The sequence below is a fragment of the Lonchura striata genome, chromosome 1, assembly GCF_046129695.1.
Source record: "Lonchura striata isolate bLonStr1 chromosome 1, bLonStr1.mat, whole genome shotgun sequence".
NCBI classification, from domain to species: domain Eukaryota; kingdom Metazoa; phylum Chordata; class Aves; order Passeriformes; family Estrildidae; genus Lonchura; species Lonchura striata.
The window spans coordinates 6833899-6856764 of record NC_134603.1 but is presented as its reverse complement, the minus strand read 5'-3'; positions in this window follow the sequence as shown (position 1 = coordinate 6856764).

The following is a 22866-nucleotide window of genomic DNA, read 5'->3' as shown; positions in this document are numbered from 1 at the left end:
AAAGGACAATTACCTATCTAGCTTTCAAGTGGGAAATATTTTACATCTGCTTTAGCACTTGAGACTTTTTATACCATCTTCATAAATCTTTTTCCAGAATCGCAGTGGTCAATAAAACTAAATGTGACCTTGTCCAAAATATGCTAGATTTTAATTATAATGGGATTATGTGTTAGATTAGGCTAAATGTTATTATGCTGTCACCCAATATGTCAAAGTTGGCAAACATAGCTATGTTTGGCCTGCAGCTCATATTTTTTTCTTGGAATCTGTATAATTGGCCTGGAGCCTGATGCCTGAAGCTTTTTTTTTTTTTTTTTTTTTTTTTTTTCCCCATTGATTGCTCTTTTTTTGTCTTCTTGGATGTGAATGAGCCAAGCACCACAATACTACATTATTTGTCAGAAAATGTTTGTGTCTATGTGCTAGCTAATACCTAACACAAAACCTATGCTTTTTTTCCTGTTTCTGACTTTAAAAAAATTCACATATTAATTTGTATTTTTAAACTTTTATGTATCTATGCACATAAACATGTCATATATCTTTCTAGATATAGATGGACATGATCATGCACCGATGAAAACAGCAAATATTTGTATGCTGAACAACATTACAGCTAATTGTAATGTTTTACTAAATGAAATGCTACTGCTCGGTTTTGCTTTATGAAAGATAAAATATTCAATTGTTTGAAAGATTGTTCTATGAAGTCTGTAGGATTTTGTGTTTGGGAATTTTAGATAATGGAAGCAACAGGAGGAGGGAAGAATTGTCTAATGACAGCAAACTGCAAACTGCTATGGAAGTCCTGGGAGTAACTGGTGTGAATCAAAGTAACCTGGAAATAAAATCCTTGCTCTGAAACAGACTGGCTGTGATTTCCCATGGAAATTCGGCATAATTAAATGGTTATCATTAGGTAACTCACACTCATATTTAAAAATTAGGAAAAAAGAAAGAGGAAAACAAAGAAAGACCGATATGAGAAACCTACTAAAACCAGATTTGAAAAAGAACTCAAAAGTCAGAATACACTTCTTCTTCTGATAACTTTTGATGTTGCAGTACAGAGATTTCTCAATCTGTTTGTTGTTCTTGTTACTCATGAATGAAATAAGATCAACAGCAACACAAGACCTCTAATTTATAATAAAATAGAAGTACAGAGAGTATGAGCCTGTTGGGGGCTGGCAGGAAGGACTGAAATACTATTTCTGAAAGGAACTTACTTTTTGACAGGCAATAAATTGATTGATCTTTAATCACCTTGTCAGTCCAAATAGGGATGCTCATAATACAACCTTCTCCCTTTTCTGTTGGGATTATCACTCTACATGTCATGCTAAGCAAGAGACAGGCTTGATTTGGAGTGAAACTGTAACTTTACTAGATTACAAATAATTTATTACAGCTCATTCTTCTGTCTTCACCTGGCTTCCTCCCACACTAAAAAATAATTAGAAAGTAATTAAGCCATCAGAAGCAAGGCAGGACTAAATTACAGTAAATTAAGGTACCAGATAGCTGGTAAGAGACTCTCAACTACTGTAGGAGTTAAGGATAGAAAAGATGGGAGCAAAAATTATTATTTTGGTAAAATCTCCTCACTGTGTTTCATGTAAAGTAATGATATGTCTTTTGAGAACTGTCTAAAAGAATTTTAAAATATGCCTAGAATAATGAAACTAAATACCACTTAACTTATCACCTCTTCAGGCATTCAGAATGAAAGCTTCCCTGAGAGGCTCATTTGCCCTCTAATTTCCAACTCACCATTTTTCATCTCCTTTAGTAGTTTATTTATTTATTTATTTGTAGCTCCCTGCTCCTGATCTCTCCAAAATTATGTTTGCTGAGAGAAAGTATACAGGATACAAGTGGGAAAGGTGGGAGGGTTTTAGAGGGAATAGTATGGAGCAATGCTGAGAGGATAAACCCAGGCAGGCTGGAAATGGGGGAGTAGACATCTGCTGAGATAGGGATGAAGAAAATCATGTCTGAACTGCATAAGGTTTTTATCAAAATCCCAAAGTCTTTGCTGTAACTATTTTTTTCCTATATATAAGAGTCTATACCTGGCTCTTTTCCAGAATTTTGTCCCAAGCTCATATAACTGTATGATCCCTAACACCCCAGAGAGGTTGTTCTGCTCACTCTTGTGTTCAGTGGCTGTTCCAGCTCCAGTTTTTCGACAGGATGGCAGCGCATGCAGCTGTGTGCCAGAATCCCTCTGTCCCTTCCTGCCACTTCCCTCCCACTGCTCAGGGAGCTGCTGAAAGGTCTGCAATTCCCTGTGGTGTACAGGAGCTCTCACCTGATGCCAAGCAGCACAAACAACTCCCCCACTGCTGCCCTTCTGCACTTTGCTAAGGGAGAGGAGAAGCGAACCAGATGAAGGGGAACCTGTGCTCTGTCAAGGCACAGAGACTTGACAGCACCAAGGGATCTGAGGGATGTGTGAATGCAGCTCAAAGGAGTACAACCACAAGGCAGGAGGACACTCCCAGCCTGGCTCCAAGCTCATTACTGCTGGCAGTGTTCTTCTGGCACTGTGCTGCTGTCTGGCTGCCCAGACGCTTCCCCAGGATCCCAGCAAGGCTGTGCAGCCTGTGTGGTCTCTGACCTCTCTGCACACCACTGCCCAGTAGTCCTGAACTGCCCAGTTTTTAAACAGTTCAGATATGACTTCTGTACTCACCCATCAGCTCTGGATTTCCTGACCCCCTGACAACTCTGTGACATCTATGGCCCTGTGCCTTCCTTCCTGTGTACCAGCATCATAAACCAGAGCTACTCTCTTGTCTCAACCTTGTGGCTCTGCAGCTCTGGTCAAATTTCAAATGCAGCAGACATCACTTTTTGTGCCACCCTCAAGCTACCATGCTGGTGTGGCTTGTCCTTTTGCTGCTTTGCCATTAAAGGGCTGAAATCTTCTGTGTAAGGCCTTCTGCAGCTCTATGAATCCACCTCAGCATTGAACCACTGAAGCATCAGGGGGATCTTTGTGATTCTGGCATGCAAAATATAACCTACTGCATAACAATGTCTCTGAACTTGCACTTCAATGGACTGGAAGTGTTTTAAAACCTCAGTGTTGAAAGGAGAGCAGTGAATTGGAAGAAGGAAAGTCTCTCTCCATGCATAATTTTTGATGACGGGAAAAATTGAGATCAGCAAGTCCAAAACACATCTACAGGATATGTTTCATAATTGTATTTTGAACTAGTAGATTATGATACGAGTGTAAAGATGAATAAAGATTTTTGTCACTTTTTTCTTGCCCCAAACACTCGGCCTTTATCATTGACATGGCCACTGTCCAAAACATCCAAGACCAAAACCACTATAGTCTGGCAGGGTGAAAGCTTGCCAGAGTTAAAACAAAACAGGGAATTGGAAATGTCTCAATGAGAAATAAAAAGCCAAAGTAAAAGATGGTATCCAAGAAATTTACGGACATACTGTCTTCTGGAAAGTCTTATTCATATGGTTGCCAACAAAAAAATTGTTCTCTGCCAGCATGGGGAAACAGACTGGAGGGCTACAGGGAAACGTTTCATTCAACATAACACACTAAGAACCACAAATCTAGCTTTTTTACCCAAGACAAATGCAGTAGTGATAATACTAAAAAATACCAAATTAATGGCAGATGTAGGTTAAGATTCTTTTTCCTTCACTATAAAGACCCCCAAAATCAGGCTTTTATTCTATGCCTCTTGCTTAAAATCATTCAATTCAGAGAAACAGTGAGTTCTCAAAAGTAATTTATTTGTTTGCAACAGATTGGCAGCATTGTTGGGAAAATGTTCTTAATCCAAGGATGGCAACTCTGGACAAGAATGCGGGCTTTTGCTAATGGAAATACACCCAGTTGCTTAGGTCATTCACAAGCAAAAGCAGATTTCAGACTGCTCCTGTGACTTATTAAGGTATTCTAACCTTGTAAACATCTTCTATTTACTGTTTACTCCTAAACTGAATGTGAGACAGAGGATGCTCCCTGGTTCTGAGGGGAACAAGTGACATGAACTTCTGACCACTGGTTCAGGGTTATTTCTCTTAGGGTTCAGGGTTATTTCTCTTAGTTAGAGCAAACTAACTACACTTGCACCATCAAGACCTTAAGACCTTAACCTTCTGTCTCCTTTTGGCCTCATTAGCTCCAAAAAAAAAAAAAAAAAAAAATTGTGTGTTTGTTTTGTTGGGGTTTTTCTGTTTATTTGATTTACTTCTTTTTTGTTTTGCTTCTTTTTTATTTTTTAATTGAAAATAAGTACAATGATGGTGTGCTCACTCCAGATCTCCAGCCTGGTATCTCTATAATAGATAAAGCCATATGCTTCATGCCCTCCCATGTGAGAGTGCTTGAGAATATGAAACCTTGATAGGGAAACTGAGAAGTCTGTGGAAAGGGAGGAAATCAAAGCTTATGCAGTGTTTGAGATTTCCCTTGGAGAGATCTGCCTTTGAATTCAAATTGGGACACTTATTTACACAAATCCAGTTGATCTCTTTTGTTAGAATTTGTAATATTTTAATAAAGACTTAAACATTCACAAATTGGGATCTTCAGTAGATACTAATCACTTGACTAGAAAATCTTTTTCTCTGACAAATATGTGACATGCATTGTCACATCTATTAAAACCTTCAAAGGTTAAAAAGGTCAGTTTTATCCCATGTATAAGATATTTAAAAACTTTAAATTCTGAATGTTCAAATTAAACTTTAAAAATAAACAATCACTCTCTACCAAATATAAATATGATTCTTTAGAGGAAACAGAGGTTATTATTTTTCCAGCCATTAGTGGTAGATGTCTAGATTATGTGCTATGGCTCCCTTATTCTTGGTGCTTGCAGAGAAGGGAAAGGAAGGAAACACCCCTCTGTTCTTCAAAACTTGTTTTCCAAGTGTAAGAGAATCTGTAGTTGAAATCCACCCTGCCCTTCATCCAGCAGAGATCAAAGTTTACCAAGGCCAGGTTGAACTCTGTGATTCTATGATCTAACTTTTTGTTATTCTACATTTGAGAAATCACCCCTAGAAATGAGAAACCTATCCTTGTTCCCAGTTCAGAAGTCATGACTGCCAAAACCCTGTTAAATTCTTCCTGGTGATGGAAAAACTCCAGAAGTACTTCTGTGGAGACTACATTCTCAATCTCATTCTCATAATTAATCATGGATTTACACACAACGGAAGTAATGCAGACACAGCTCCTGCAGTTAGACCTGTGAAAGGAAAGGCTGAGGAAAAGAAATATTCTAAAGGGTTGCTATTCACTGTTAGACTCAGGATATGCCCTAAGAAGAAAATAGTCAAAGGCTGAGAGGATACTCCAGGCAAGTATGTCTGCCCTGCTCTTTCTGTTTTTTGGGTCTGCTCATGCCCAGTTAGACACAGTTTTGTTCAGATGGATTCTTGTTCTGAAGCATCACTGTCCTGGCTGCAGAGATGGGAGCAGAGCTTAGCATGGTGCAGATGTGACCTCAATCTTGGTTTTGTTCCTCATGGTGAATACCTTTATGTGGGTAAACACCTCTCTTGGGATACTTTTGGTGTTAATATTGTTGCTGTTATTGAGCATGTTTTCATTCCACCACTTTTCACTTTCAGTAAATTTATACCTTAACCCACAGACTCTGCTTTAGTGTCTCCCTAGAACTGTCAGAGGAAACGGGAGTGGCTGATTTGGAGTTTAATTTCTTACTGGTGTTAAACCACCACAAAGAGTAGTTTTACATTTTCATGCTTTTAAGGGATAGTTTGTGGTAAGAAATTCAGTAAGCTGTAGGCCAGAAAGTCCTAGAGCTTTTATGGAAAAGTGGTAAAGCAATTCAAAGCAAAAAAAAAAAAAAAAAGACAACAAAAAGACCCTCAGAAATTCAGCAATACTCTTACTGATTTCCCAACAATCAATCTCTTGGGGTGTGAAGGGTTTGTATTCCTCTCACCTCCACAAGTCAAGAATGGAAGTCTGTATAGCAACATATAATAGCAACACATTTCTGTTGAGACACAAACTTCTGAGGAGAGACCGAAAGCTTTATTTGTCTTGGGCATTGGGAAGCAAACACAGATTTCTCATACTCAATTTACTGTGAAAGAAATGGGAACTATTATCTGCAAAGCCTTCAGAAGATTATAATTAAAGGAGACAGGCTTGAAAGAGGATTTCATATTTCTTTCTACAGACGGTGCTGCCAATTGAAGAAGCTGCAATCCTTTCCTATGGAGCCAGATCTGCTCCCAGACATGTAACACTCAGTGATTTAAAAGCCCACACCCACAGCTTTCCCTCTTGCATCATAAATTGATTGATGACGACAAGTGAATAAGATTAACACATCATGGGGACAACCTTTAGCTTAAATAAAGGATGAAACTACTTATCCTTCTCTAGTTCTTCCACTTTATCCCAGGAGAATATACAAAGTGTCCTAAAAGCTAAGTAGCTGAAATAATAATCCAAACTTCAAGCTGGAAACGATTAGATCTTACAAGATCTTTCTATCTGCACTTTGAATCTAGTTTTTTTCTCAAAGCCAAAGAGGTATTCTGCACTTCATTTGCTCAAAAAATTTGCAAAATGTGTCTCACTCATTTGATTCTGCATGAGCAGCTTTTTTCATATTTTTTCAGAGAAGGACTTCTCCCTCACACCCCCCACCTCACCCTACAGCCTTTGTATAAGAAGCAAAAATTTTCTGATCAAGTTTGTTGCAGGTTGCAACCTCCAACTCCCATACATGCCATAAACAGTGTTTATGTCTGAATCTAGGATATAAGCAAAATTTCCTTTTAATGAAGTACAATTACCCTTCATATTCCAAGGCTGAGAGCCCCTCATAGTAGAATTATGACCTTTAGTATAAGCTTTGTTTAGCCATTGCTTCAGTAAGTGGAAAGCATTTACTCCAAAGACTGGCTGTGTGAGGCTGAGTGTCTGACAGAGGTTAAACCACAAAAATAAAGTAGTTTTGTTGTGTTTGGCAAAAGCTTAGGATACTAACATGAGATTGTGCATTCCCTGAAGCAATCATGTAGGACCATAGGTTACAAATGCAGATGCAGAAACACAGCAGAGCAGAGGTTTGGGGAGTTCCATCGGATGTAGGTGATGCTGAATCCAGTCCTCTTGTGAATAGTTGCATGGTACCTGACATCCTTGTGATCTCAATCATAGGTTGAGATGTTCAATATCTGATTTGTGGAGGTGCTGGCCATGACAAATGGTGTTAAATGTCAGTAGGAGTCTTGATACAGGCACATACAGTATGAGATAATCTGAAAACTCAAGTAATACTTTTTATATTTTTATAATATATAGAAGATGAACTTATTTGATAGTTTTGAGGTGTCTAATAGTGCATACAGTGTAGTTAATGATTAACAATGACAATAATAAAAATCTGGTAGAAAGACCCATTTCTGCTTTGTGATTCCTGGGGATTAGATTTGTATCTAACACTGGGAAAGAAAATGTTATGTAAACCTTACATATAAATTCCCTCGTCTCACTTGAATGTGATGAGGATTACACAAGACAAATTTAACAGATAATTTTCCTCACTTTTATTTTTTTGTGTCTTCAGTTTATTCTCTTAAAGTCATTCTACAAACAAGATTTTTGTTCTGTTTTGTGGCAAACTTTGGCAACTCAAAAAATTTTATGCATGCATTTTTGCTGCAAGCATAATGACTTTGGACTTAGTCATTAAAAAAGTTTTGCCAGCACAAATATTAGAAAGCTCTGAATTTATTCAAGAACCTACCATGATCTATGGGTCATTTGCCATGTAGTTTCCTTGATACATGAACCGATGATGGTGTGGTAGCACCTAGAAGCAAACTGGTACCCCATTTTTGACAAACATCTAATTTGTTTTATAAGACACTCTGTAGTTTCAAACCTTGAGGCAGAAGATTTCTTTTCCCCCCCTCCTTTTTCTTTTTCAGAGTCTGAACTCATTTCTATTCCATGAGAGTAAGATAAAGATTTGCAAATTCATTAAAAAAATCGAACAACTATAATGATATCATAATGCCATAATTAGAGATGATTATTAAACTACCAGTATTTCAATCTGGGATTTAATTTGCACTGGTGACTGAGAGAAGTGTTCTTCCTTCAGTTTTTGTCCTTGCCCTTGAAATGAAATGCCCAAGACAGCCCTGGAGGAACATTGGCATGCAGTAGGCGATGATCCCGTCCTCATTTTACGTATGCATCTTGTGTATGACTGTTTCCATCTAGCAAAGGACCTGTTCTCCTGCAATCTAAGCAAAGGCACTGTCGTTTCATAAAATACATTATCCACCCTTCTCCAAGAACTGACAGTGGCATATAATCCTGTGCTGATTTATGTTGGATTTATGCAGAAAAATACTTTCATATACTTTTTGAATAATTGTGTATACAATTACTAAGCTTCTGGATTTTACAACTCCTACAAAAAGATTGATTTTTGACCATTCCTGCTTCAGCTGGGTTTAGCCTCAGACATGATGCAAACAGCCTGTGACCTGACAGAATATTAATTTATTTGCCAGACTACTCCTCTGAGCTAAAGAGTTTTTTTCAGTCCTAAGAACAAAACAAGTCTCCAATGTTTTGTTTAGTAAATCATTTAACAGGGTCAGAGTGAGTGGGTGTCCAGGTTAAATGATATTTATTTTAAAGTAAATATAAACAAGCCCTCTTGTACACATTCCTAATTTGACTGAAGAACATTTGCCATCTGGAGCCTTTGCTTGCATAATGGAAATCTTCCACGTGAAGTGATTTCTTAACTTTAGATACAGGAGTTTGCAAAGACTGGTTGGCTTTTAGGGGACAATACTCCTGACAGATGGATTTGCACAGTTCTGAGTGAGATGAGGTTGGAGACAGGATTTCTTCTCAGCTAATTTCACAAAATGGAGAGATCATTTTTGTTTTTAGAGGCCATAGCTCTGAATGCTTTTATATTTACAAAAAAAATATTTTCAAGTAAGATAATTATGCCTGATGCAATCAAACTTGGTATCAAAGCACTACACACAGAGGTCTAGCTACCAACTGGCAGTGTCTTGTTTTCAGCCATCAGGCTTCTTTAACTGTGAGTACTTAAATATTCATCTATTTATCCTGACAGGAAGGGAAATATTCTGCTTTAAAGTTGGAGGTGTAGGCACAGAACTTCAACCATGACGCAAAGGATTTGTAGAGCTGCAAATGCATGGCCAAGTCTTCCTACTCCTGATCGCCTTAAATATGGTGTCATAAATTAACACCAAAACCCCTCAACAGAAGCTGCCTTCTGTGATGGCTTTTTGGATTTCTTTCTGCATCCAGGATTATCCTTTCTTAATATATTTCTAGGCTTTTCTTTTTTTTCTCTTCTTTTTTTTTTTTTTTCTTGCATGTTCTGCTTTTACAATATTCAAAATCCAAGAACAGTAACTCAGATGTGTGTGTCCTCTCATGTATAGGAGAATAATAACTACTCTCCTCTGTCAAGGTTTGGAGTGAAGATTAACTTAATTAGGAACATAACTCAGAATTAATAAAGATGTTAATTAAATTAGTTTGGTAGTAAAATACTTATGATAACCTTTGTCAATATTATTTTAACAAAGTATCTAACTCCAAACCCATGAATTAATGTGACAGATTAAAAAAAAAAAGGCAAAAAGAACCCAAAAAACCCCACCAAAACAAAACGAAACCCCAAATAGTAACAAAACTCCATCACTGCAAGATGGGATTTCTTACTAGGTAATAGACCTTAAATGTCTTTTCAGCAAAGGTAAGCTCAAGGACAGAAGTCCCTTTGTCTCCCAGGTCTGAGGTTAGTTGAGACACACCAAAACAGATTTTTCAATCAAAGACATTTTTCCTCCAGGTGTGATAGATTTTGTTGCAATTCTTTGCAGAAAATGATGAAATCTGGAAAAAACATGGCCAGTGGTGTCAGCTGTCCTGCTCAGCTGCTCCCTCAGTCCACTGGATGTGTCACAGGATGCAGCCACTGCCTGCGTGTTGTTTCCTCCTTACATCTCTACTGACACCTCCAGGGCTTCACCCCTGCAGCTGTTACCATAAAGAAGGGAGGAATGACCTAAGAAAGCAAAATAAAGAAGCAGCAGAACCAACAATGTGCAGTCCTCAGGGTTCTTGGTAGCAAGGCAGCATCTGAGCCTGTGCTTTTCCTGTCTTTCCCACAGAGCTCCCTCCTCTTCTCTTGATTTCTCATTTTCCATCAAGTTCTCTCCTTTTGAATTTTATTTGCCAAGTCCTTAATCCACCACTTCTGCATTTGCTTAATTTTCAAGCCCAGTATTTTATAACAAGCATATGTTCTCATGTTTGTCTTTGAAATATTTTTCTCAATTTTCCCTATTTTTCCTTCCTTATTTTTAATTACTCTGCTTATTGTTTTTTGTTTTGTTTTGTTTTAGTTCTACATTTTGCTCCTCTACACAAATACTGGGCTTGCTTCTTTTCTCTCACATCCTGCTTCTCTGACATATTGTAGAGTCCTGAGATTTGTCTCTGTATTTCCCTTCCTTTGTTATTCTTTACTTGTCCAGCCTCTCCCTGTGGTAGGAATTTGTGTGACCACACTACATAATGATATCTTTTAATCCAGCTCCCCTGATCAGGCTGGAATTTGTGTGGAGGGCAGAAAGAAAGGGGTCTTCATGATTGGATTTACAAGTCAATCCTGAGCCTTCATGTAGTGGTACATTTATCACTGATAATTTCCTGTCTTTTCTACACAAGATTTAGTTTGCTGTAAACCAATCTTTGCACTTCAAGACCAAAGAATTGCTGTAGGAATAATGCATTATTGAACACAAACACACACACATATATATACAGAGTGTTGTCACAAAAAATTTCATTTTAGAATTTTCATTTTGCATTTTTCCCATTAAAATATACACAATAATCCCTACTATGGGACAGCCAAAAACATAAATACCAAGGATTTCTTATTTTATTATTATTCATCTTGGGTTTGTAACCACCTTTCTAGTAAAAAGTTTAACAAGTTGAGGATTGTTTTTTTTTTTTGTTGTTGCTGTTGGATTTTGACTTTCAGGGTATGTGTCTGTGAATTAAAGTGCAGGGAGCATGATTTAATTCTTTTTTTTTTTTTTCCTAGAGGGGAAAAAACCCCCAAACATATTTGCTTTGAACCTACACCTTCCATTCCACACTGTAACAGTGTCTGAATGAATACCAATTCCTGAAAAGCCTGTTCACATTGCCCCTCTATTCTTATAAATTTAAATACAGAAACAGGGTGGAGGTGCCAGAGCTTAGCAATAGAAATATTTTAGTTCTAACAGAATGCCCAGAGAAGCTGGAGTATTATTTTTGCTTCTGCAAAATGCCTCATCCAAAGCACTTTTTAGAATTGATTGCCTCTCATACTAACCTTTCTTATGGAACAGAGATTTGGTTTCTGTACTTCAACCCTCCCTACTCTTACAACTCACCACTGTGACTTCTTCCTAGATTTTTCAAGTTGAAGTTCTGAGTTACACATGAAGCACGTTGAAGTGGGTCAGTGAGCTGTACAGAAAATGATCAGTGCAAGTTAATGGAAATGTATTTAGTTTAATTTTCACTTGTAACATGATCCATTTTGTCTGGATATCAGTCTTCAAGAGCTTGACAACATAAAATATCAAATCCTTATGTATATTCAAGAAATGAAAATTTTGAGACTAATTCCCTAGAGTAGGACATGGCAATGGGCATCCTAACACTAAAGGGCTCTTTTTCAGAAGTCCTTATTTTAAGAATTTCACATTAAATATACTCATAACTTTTTCAAAAGGAATCTACTATATATTACCTGCCTTCAGCAGCATCAGTCAACACCAGGTACACCAGATATTCATAAAAGAACAGGTCAGATGAAGGATCATAAAATTGTTTGGTTTTTCTCAGCAATGCCATTCATGGTATTTGCCAATCAGATACAATTATTCATAGCATCTGCTTTCTAATACACCTAAGGTAAGAACATGTAAATATATTCATAAATCATATATCTGGCTTTTTTCAGCTTCTTGAAGGTACTTCTGAAAGGCTTCAGGCTTTAGAAATCTTCTATACTGTTAAAATACTCTTCCTGTCCTTAAAAAACCAAACCAAACAAAAAACCAGAAACAAAAAATCAAACAGACAAACAAGCAAAACAGATTTCCAAAAGCTAAAAAGAAACTTGGTGGTAAACACTATATTAGGTAATAATCCCCTTGTCCTGAAGTCCACTCGTCACTTACCAACAGCAAATTGAAAAGCAAAGAGATCAGTTTTTCATATTTTCTCATGTTTTTCAATTGCAGTAGTTATTAATCTATCTCTCCTCTTTACTATAATAACATCTATCTTACTGCTGTTCCCCATAGTCTCAAAGAACAACTTATACTTAGCACCTGCATGTGGAAAAAAAAGATGAATTTAAACTGAATATGTAACTATTTGGTTGCACATATTTTTTAGATACTCATAAAGACAGAGCAGTGCTTTCCTCTGGGTAGTGTCTGTGTTTCATTGCTGCTGTTGTTCAAATGCTCTAAGCAAGGCTTCCACCCACAGAATTTTCACAGAATGGTACAGAAACCATTTTTAACCTCGGGTTAGTGAGCTCCTAAATTACATTTTCTTCTGCATCATGTAGACTCTTGATGGAAAGTTGAGATCTGGAGGGAAGAAAGAAATGTGGAACCTGGTCAGGAGGTCATGATTTGGGTATTGCTCTAGAAATAACCCAGAGCTCTGTGCATGGCAGGGACAAACAGAGTACATCAAACAGAATGAGCTCAAAACGCTTCTCAAACCAACATTTCCATGGTATTACAGATCTTTGAATCATCACACTGGATACCTACAACAACTTCCAAGGAAATGGATGGAAACTCCTTAAATTAACTGAACATTTTGTGCAGCCAGAGTTAATAGTCTAGTCTTAGGGTTAATTCAATATCAGTTCTTTAAACAGTATTTCTCGAAATTGTAGGAAAAAAAAAATCTACTAACACCTGCAGAATTCTGCAATCTGCAGAAGGCAATTGAATTTTTTGACCAGAAATATATAATGACAGTTAAAGTAATTGTCCTTATTTTAATTTAACATTTTTAATTAAAATAATATCTGCACACATCATTGTATATATTATAGAATATCATTATATAATAATAGAGAATTTTATATAATAGATTATATATATAGATTATATATTATTATTACTGCATATTACTATATAATATGTAGCATAGGATATTTACACTATTATAATTATAATATACACTTTAACATATATTCAACTCTACTGAGTGTTCTCTGACAGTCTTCTATCATCATAGATTCAACATTAGACAAAGACATCATTCCCCTTAACCTATGTAATCTAAAACTTGCATCCTTTATAAAACAAAGAAATCAACAAACAAAAAAACCTAAACCAAACTAAACAAATAAAACCCCCAATCAAACAAAACCAATCAAAACAAACCCAAAAAACCGCCAAAACCAACAAACACAAATTTAATATAATCAGAAGAGGAAATGAATCATTAACACATTGATTGTTCTCTCTTCCTGTGTCTTTGACTTTCTTGTCAACTTTCTCAAGATTTTGTGTTTTTAAGAGGAGTGCAGTGGAATATTACAGGCTGGACTCCCTGGCACTACTGACCATCAAGTGTCATGGGTTGAACTACCCTTGTAGTGAGTGCTTTAGAGAAGTCTTTGCCCCCTAGCCAGGATGATAATCTGTTTAACAATACAGTGTGATTAAATTCTCACAGTTGCCTATTTTTTTAGCCTAAAATGTAGAAAGGTGTCTGCCTAGAAACAAAGACTGGACATAAATCACATGAATTCCAATTAAACAGATTATTCAGGGAAAGCTTAAAGACAAGGGGCAGAGATCCTTCCAGAGAGAGAGAGACCAGACACAGCACAAAAAACGCATCAGGGCTGTGCTGGATGTCAAGGACAAGCACAGAGATGCTCCTGCCAGAAATTTGCTGAACCTAACCTTGGACAGCAGCACAGCAGAGAAAAAGGGAATGATATCTTCAGAAAGGCCATACACACACGTGTGAACATATTGTGTCTGCTTATGTGTAAAATTCTGTACACAATGTCTCGAGGATACAGTTGCACTTACAGTATATATGAATATTTCTGTTGCTTTCCTTTTCTGTACCCTTACCCACTTTTGTCAGAGGGAATTAGAAGTTTTTTTTATTAAGTTTTGTAGGTGCATTTAGAGCTTGTTGACAAGTGACACCTATTGACAATTTTCCCTGTTAATTCATCCATAATTTAAATTGGAATTATGCCAAAATATCAGCTTTTCTAAAGCCTCTAATTTTATCAGAGAAAAAGGAGAATCTTGATAAGGCACTGTGTTGTTACCATGCCCTTTGTAGTCTCTAAAACATACAGAAAAAAAGACAAGTCCCATCTCCAAGGACCAGAACAGAAGATACTTCTTCTGTGGCGTCTCAGTACAAAATGAGATTTTATATATCACTGCTGCCTTTTGAAGGAGATAATGACTTTGCTCTTTAATAGAACAGTAGATGAAGGTCATCCAATACATGTGCTGTACACAACATGTGAATTCCAACTGTCAATCATTAAGTGTCTTTCCTGGAGACCTTTTGTGATTCCCACGTAGAAAGATGAGAGAAAATGCCACTTAATTTCAGTAGTTGGCATGATTTTGAATGCACTGCCCACTCCTTGATCTCTGGCATAGTTTATGGAGCAATCAGTTATCCTAAAGCTCTGGATGGTTTCCTATGTCACTGACCAGACAGTGATTTCTCTGGTAGGTGAATACTTAATGTTGAGCTGCTGAAATTACAATAATTTTAGCAGTTGTAGTGGATAAAAGAAACAAACAAATCCAACCCAAGAATAAATGGGAAAAACCCCCACAAGTCTGCCTTTCTGCTGGTTTTTTTTTTTTGTGTTGTTTTAATTCAGTGTAATACAGAAGCTATGTTCTCTGACAAGGCAAATAAATGCAGTCCCACTGAATTCAGTGAAACTCTACTTATTCACATCAACTAGTTACAAGAAACAGGTGTTGGTTGTTTTTTTTTTTTTTAATAGTAAGCTTGAATGACTCAGAATTAACTTCCACTGTTCAACTTGATCCTCCAACTGCTGTCCAGGGATGTCTCAGAGCTCTCAAAGCCAGCAGGCAATATGAGACCTAATAAGACAAACTTTTCTACAGTATTTCCTAATATTAATACAAACACTACCTTGCTGCTGGGACACAGGAATGCTGTAATCATGCTGCTCGTGGCAAAACAATCACTCTGAATTAAAGGGAACAGCAGACAACTCTGGTTTATCAGATGCTAATAGAATTTGGCTAAGCATGGATATTTTATGCAGTCCCCAACTGATTTTGGATGCTTCTTTATGAACCCAGAATTACTCGTCTCCTGACAAATTATGTCTGTGTGGTCTAGTAAATGGTTCTAGCTGCCTTTGGAAAATTAATTTAAAGCTCAGTAAAATACACATGCAGAGAAACAGGAAAAGTATAGAGAAAAACATAGTGTTTCACTACATGGGAAATCTGTAGCAAGCCATGAAGGTGTTACATAAAAGTAATATCAAGAAAAGAGGGGAAATTGAAATATTGCCTTTCTCTTTGATTTTATAATGTCTGATTCAGTAGCTGTGCATTTGAAAGATGCATTCTAATGGCATCTCTAGGCAGCATTAGACCATCAATTCTTGGTTTTCTGTTGAAAAGTGTTGAAAGCACACAGTTTGAAAGCAGTAGGGGAAAAAAATGCCCTCAGGTGGGGCTGGAGGAGAGGCTGAATGACACAGCTGTTAAATTTAGTTCTAGTAATCCAAATCCCTTTGTGGATCATGCTGTTTGGTTTCTCTTTGTCCATGCAATATATTATTATATCTTCAAGCCTGATTTCTGCTGTTAGCATGTTATTTATGCAGATCACTTAAAAATACATATAGAAAAGTACTTTCCTTTTTTATTTTTCTTTTAAGCCAAGGTTTATCATCCATGGATAATTGATTGCAGATGAATTGAAGGACTATTACTGATTTAGCTGAGGGAGAGTAAATGAGCATTTATGATTTTGCAACTTTGGGCTCAAGGACACAGTGACACACATCTGAAGAGTTCCATGAGTACAGGCACCTGAAACAAAACTCACTTCACATAAAAACCAGGTCCCAGATCCTGATCTCCAAAAATTATGTGTTGTGACTGCCACAATTCATCCAATGGTGTGAGGAACTCATGATTTTAGATTTGGAGTTCAAACTCCTATTGGCCAAGAAGGTTGCATATAGTGCATTGCTCAGTCAGGTCACAGAATCTAGAATCAACAGAAAAGGTTAGAAAAGCTCTCTAAAATTGTTACATGCAGCTGTCAACCCAGAACTACCACCATGGTCACTTAATCATGTCCACAAGTGCCATATCCACATATTTTTTGAACCCTTCCACCACTTTCCCAGGCAGTTTGTTCCAATGCCTGTCAACCCTTTCAGTAAAGAAATTTTTTCCTATTGTCTGATATAAACCAAGCTAAAAGATAACCTGCACCTTTTTACACACTGGCTATTGAAGTGCTGGTGGGCTAGAGGTCTCAGACTGGCAGTGCAATGAAGAAATGAGGACTATTTCAATCAGAGCCTTTGAGCAACAGCAAGCCAGAGTGTGGCAAAGTTGTGTGAGTGCTATGTGATCACACATTAGAAGCATAAACTCTGAGCTCAAATCTGGTTTGGTGCCTGAGGCATTTTTCTCATATTCGTGCTCCGAAAACGTGATCTTATCTAGAAATTAGATCCTTTGAAACAACATTTTTCCCAGTAAATAGAAACGTGTCTTTATCTCCATAAGTTCTTCCCAGAGCATCAGTGGGTTCGCTGGCTCACAGGTCTCTGTGCTGAACAATTTTTTGTTCTGCTTACAGCAGGGAAACCATATAGGAAACCCTTATCACTTCCCAACCAGAATCTGAATTTGCTAAGCTGTTACAGAAGAAAATTAAAGCCCTCATCCTTTTTCTTTTTTGCACATGGTTTGCTTTATATAATTAATAAAAACCCCACAGGAAAAAAAAAAAAAAACAAATCAAAAACAAAACCAACAAAATCCACAAAACCCTGGACTAGTGAGTGGAATTGAGAATGTGATAACTTCTGTTTCCTGTGCTTAATTCTCATGCAAATGAGAGGTTTAAGTTCCAGCACTTGCTAGAGTGTGGCTCTTTAATCACCAGTTTTATTTACAAGACTGACAACAGCTTGTGAAAATGGTGCACAGGCGGGAAAGACAGAGAGGAAATAGGATAATTGAGGTTTCTAACTCGCAAGCTCATATCCTGCATAGCAAGTTTAGTCTGAAACAAGACTTTTCATTAATATAGTTTTTTCCTGCCTTCTTTTCTCCACACTGGGATGATTCTCATTGATAATCTGGGCAAGTAAGTTGTGTTCCAGTAAGAACAGAAGAAATTCTGGCTACACAACCAAAAGCAAGTATTTTCTGGATATTTTGATGTTTATACATTTCATAAAACAGCCATGAAAGAGAGATAATTTTATTAAATAAATCTAACTGTGATACATGAGAAAAGCGCATTAGTTAACATCTTGGAATAGACATTTATAAATATTTTCTCCCTATAATTAAAACATTCTATCACAGAGAAATGAAGACTTAATCATATGTTAAACTTTGGGTGTTTATATTTTGTTTTCCTTTAGCAATTGTCTCAGAGATTGTGGCAAAATTATATATATGACCTTTGATACTGATCTGACAGCTCAATTTTATTGATATAATATTTGCTAATACCACAAAAATCAAAATGTGATTTAGCTCATTTCCTAGCTCCAAAAAAGTTTATATTCCACGGTGCACAGTAGTTGGAATGACATTTTAATAAAACAGTTGTTGAGCCCTGAGGAGTCTGACAGTAGCAAAGAACTGAATAAAGAGGTCATCAATTTTTCGTAGAGATGGAATCAACCTGTAGAGTGTATGAATAATTCACTGAATTTTGAAAGGCAAACCTTGGGAAGCATCTCATCAAAGCACCCTTAAGATGAATTGTCATGAACACTTACCTACTGGTCTAGTCTGATCTTGTTTCAAGCAAATGTACGGGACCTTTCTTACCACAGTGTGGAGTCCTGGGTTGTTAGATACCTTTGGCCCTCAAGTAAAATGTCAAAATTCATTTCTCCCATGAATACTACTAAGTCCTTGAGAGTGGCAAAATAAATGAAATGTTGTGAATTTATTTTGATTTTGTTTAATTCAGTTTTGGTTCGGACAGCTGCAGTTCCTTAAGGGATGCACATTCACAAATGGCTAAAACAGAAGGTCTGGGGATGGTCTGCACTGCAGGGAAATACACAGGGTCAATTTTACTGGTTATTCATAAACTCACCTGTGTCAAACCCTGTCAACTTTGACAAGAGAAACATCTGAGAAAATGATAAGTTCCAAACAATTTGACAGTCCCATGAATTTGATCAGGAAGCAGTTGTGAAATATTTACCCTACAAAGATGTTCTTCAGTAGTAATTCTTTTTGGGTACAATACTGTTTGTATAATATTGCTCTCTAAAACCTCTACTGCTTTTTATGGGTGTGTGCACACAAAATTTTCTTTAGACATCCCTGACAGGAAAAAAAAAAAAAAAAACAAATAGACCTGTCACTGATGTAAGCCACTGTGTATAAATACAAATTGAATTTATTTAGATCTACCAGATCTTGCATTATCATCCCTTCAGTGCTACAGGTATTTATCACATACACAGAAATACAATAAAAGGTGAAAATGTCACTAAGTAAATCAGAGCAGTCTCAGTTTTTAGGTTCAGTTGGGGAAAAAAAAGAAAAATTAAGAGGGAAGGGGAAGGCAACTGGGAAGGTGAAGGGAAAGGGAATTTTAGAAGCCTGAGAAATACGAAGTTAATTCATTGTAAGCTATAAAAAACGATGTCCATTCAAGGAGGCAAGTTAGAAAAGTGCATGCCCGGAATGGGGGGGGGCTGTACCACCTCCTGGGGCCAAATTTCCTGTTAAGGTCCATGACACATCATATGGCACAACTGGGGGTCAAGGAACAGGCAGGAGCAATAGAGGAGGATCAAACCACCAAGGATCCCAAAGTGCTCCCTGACTCTCCATCAGAAGAGTGCACATGAATCATAGTGTTGCATTAGACACAACAAATTCCCTCCCTGGGGATAGATCTAGGTGTTGTCATGCTAATTTTCATGTATATAACATGGCAAACTCTTTTTTTCCTGGGCTTTTGCCCTACAAATTAAGACTGTGACCTTTACTTCAATCACGGACTTCAAAATTACAAAAATCAAATCTCTGGATCTACAGGTGGTGATATATTTCCTTTCCACTGCATACTCTTGTTCTTTCTCTTTCTTTTTTTCCTTTATACATTTTCTTCATTGCATTTTTATACTTTATATGAAATAAAAACAAACCAAACCAAAACAGCCACATGCTTACTTTTTCTCTCTTCTACAATTACATTATTTGAAAATAAATCTGCCTCAACCAGTCATTCAATGTCATTTCACTCTAATCCACCCCAAGAGACTTACTGACCTTTGTTTGAAGCTTTTACTTCAGCTACCCTGACTCAGGGGGATACTGGGGGGGAGTTTTGTGCTATCTCCTGAACTGTTCCAGAGTTACTCACTGTTACAGTGAGTGGGACCAAGAGAAGCTCCTTCTTCCTTCAGCTACCACCAAGCTTCTCATTCCTGGACCTATTTTGACTGCACCCTCAGGCTTTCTGAATGTACAACAGCTCCCCATCTGCCTTGTTGAACTACAAGGCTGGAAACTTTCATGACATTTTGGAGGAAAAATAGTTGTCATTCCAAGGTGGAAGATGTCATGAAGGCAGCTATGCCACCCAAGTTACCCATTCTGTGGGAAGGGGCATACAGTGGGATACCTGTTGCTGATGAGGTGCAAACATCATGATGGCACCATGATCTGCCCTATTCCCACTGCAAGATGGAGGTGAGGTTGGGAATGATGATGGAAGTAATCACTGCCTTTCCCTCACCTCAGCTCTCTGAGGTGTCTGTGCTGCAGCTTACAGTGATGTGACAATTTTCAAATATCTCTGGGGTTCAGTCCAGCTCATTAGGTTCTTTTATTGTCCTATGCACATTCTATACTGCTCAAGACTCCTTTAATAATTATTAAATGAAAACAGAAGAAAACAAAACTAAAAATGTTTAAAAATCCTGACATTTTAGCTCATTAAAATTTTACTTCTAAATGTTGCATTTTTTTCCAGCTATGCTGAACTATGAAAAAAACAGTTTGAGGCTCTGGATACATCCAGAGAAGAAAACAAAATTGCTTTTGAGTCTATGACATTCATTGCTGCATCTGCCCATTAAAAATAAAATTAAGTCAGAAATCCACCTTTTATTTAGACACATATAAGACCTGCATTTCATAGCAATTTTACCAGGAAAAGATAGTTCAGAAATAAGGATAAAAATAAAACCATGCACTAAATTTATTTCCACTGTCAAAGACTTATGAACAATGTATTTTCTATTAGCTGCAGCAGGTCATGAAAAAGACTGCATTAAAACAAGTATATTTTATTAAGTGCCACATGTATGCAAGCTGCTAGACAGCTTGAGAGGATTGCCAAATAAAACAAAGGAGGATATAAGCAAGAGATTTTGTTCCCATTGAATCAGAAAAGAAGATATTTTAGTTTCTTGCAATAAATCCACACTTTATCTATGAAGGTCTGACCAAGTTTAAGAGTACAGTGCTATTTAGCTGACCAAAACACAAAAATTAGGTTTAGATGATCTATAACCAGAATGCCTTAGTTTCCTTGTTTTCTCCATTTCCTTTTTTTCACCATCAAAAAGTGATTTAGTCCCTGTATCACTTTTTTTTCTGTTCCCCAGAGATCATTGATAAATTTATCCCTTGAGCTTCATCAGCTCATTAAGCCTCTTTTACTGATGGTCTTGCAGCACAGTGTTGTGTCCTAATAAAGCTTGATTTGTTTTCCTTGCATCCATTTTTAATAAATTCTTTTATTTAAAGAAACACCATCAAGACATGCAGGCCAGTAAATGCCCTAAAGCAAATTTACAGTGAGAGGGTGATAGTTCCCATTCATAGGCACTGAGCTCGAGATAAAAGCTGAAATCATGTACTCTGGTCATGTGGTGCCTGCAGGTCCTCAACAGGGAATAAATTTGATGTGCCTAAATCCTCTCCATATCACTGAAACATCTAATAAAACCTGTCCAGCTCCAGAAAACACCTTAGAGGAAAAAAACATTGTAGTCAACATACTTCTATTTTAAGTGGTTTAACCCATGGGACGCTTAATAATCTGCTGGTGTGTTGCCTTGAGGAATAATAATTTTTTCCAGTATTTTGTCCAAGTCTCTAGAGAGTGAGCTGTCACAAGGAACAGCTGGTAAGCAACAGGAAAACCCATGTTCTGTGACAGGGAAAGTCCTTCCTTCTCATTGATAACTCCTCATCTTATCTGTGCCTGCATTTTGATATTCTGCTTCCAGTTTCCATCAAGTCACTTCACTGTCTCCAGAGATTTGTTAATCACAATGGGCCCTCTCCCTGGATGAAATGATTCCACAGGAATGAGAGTAGGAAAAATTAAAAAAATGACTAGTCTTTTTATTGCTTGGTAGGTCTTAATTGTATAGGCTTGGGGAAGGAAACAATACAGCAAGGTAAGAGCAGTTAGAGAAGAACCAAAATTACCAGAACTGGAAGGCAATTGTGAGAGTTCAAGGTGGATAAGTACTGAATTTATATTGTTGAAAGAGTACCTCTGTGACCCAGTATATGCAGGAGTCACTGTGGTGTCCCACTCTGAAGGAAAAGGAAGCACACATGATTCATGACTCTGATATGGGAAGGTGATTCATATGATTCATGATTCAAGGCAATTCATGGTTCATATATGTCCATGATGGAAAAGGCATGACAGCAGTCAGGGGACCCACAGACTTCTAAAATTTTAGCAGTCAACTATACACATGCCAAGCACACTGATATGTTAGTCTCTGATCTTATGGTATTAACACACTGTAGTGGATTTTGGATAAGGAATAAGGTGAAAGGGAATAGAGAGGGACTAAAGAGATGGAGAAAGAAAGGAAGGAAGATCAGCAATCCCAGCTTGTGTGGATCCAGCTGATGGGGTATCCAGGATCCTGGGTCACTACCTGGGCTTTGTGGGGGTACATTTTATGGGTCACATACAGCCCATTTTTCCAGACCTTTCTGGAAAAGGAGCTCTGAAGAGCTTTGGGTCTCTTTGGTGGTCTCAATCTCTGCCCTACTGGATCAGGCTCAAGAATCTTTTGACCTCCATCAAAGATTTTACTTGATCTTGGAGTTTTTTCCCAGCCTTAAGAATTTTATGACCAGTTGGTGTCTTTCAAATGCTTCACATATACATATTTATTTCTAAATTCAATTTTAGACTCTCATTTAGGAAAGAAAGTGTAACTTTCCTGAAAAAGGGAAGAAGAAGGGGAAGGGAAGGGAAGTTCCGGGAAGGGAAGGGGAAATAAAATATAAATCTACATTTTAATCTGATGAAAAGTGATACTTTCTCTTTCCATAAGATTCCACCTTGTATAGTTTCTGCCACCAAAAATCTACTATGCATAAAAAAAATATAAGCATTTATATGACCTTTGCAATTGTCTCTAATTTTACAAAGAAGTGACCAGAGATGCAATGACATGTAACAGTGTAAAATAGGTAAGG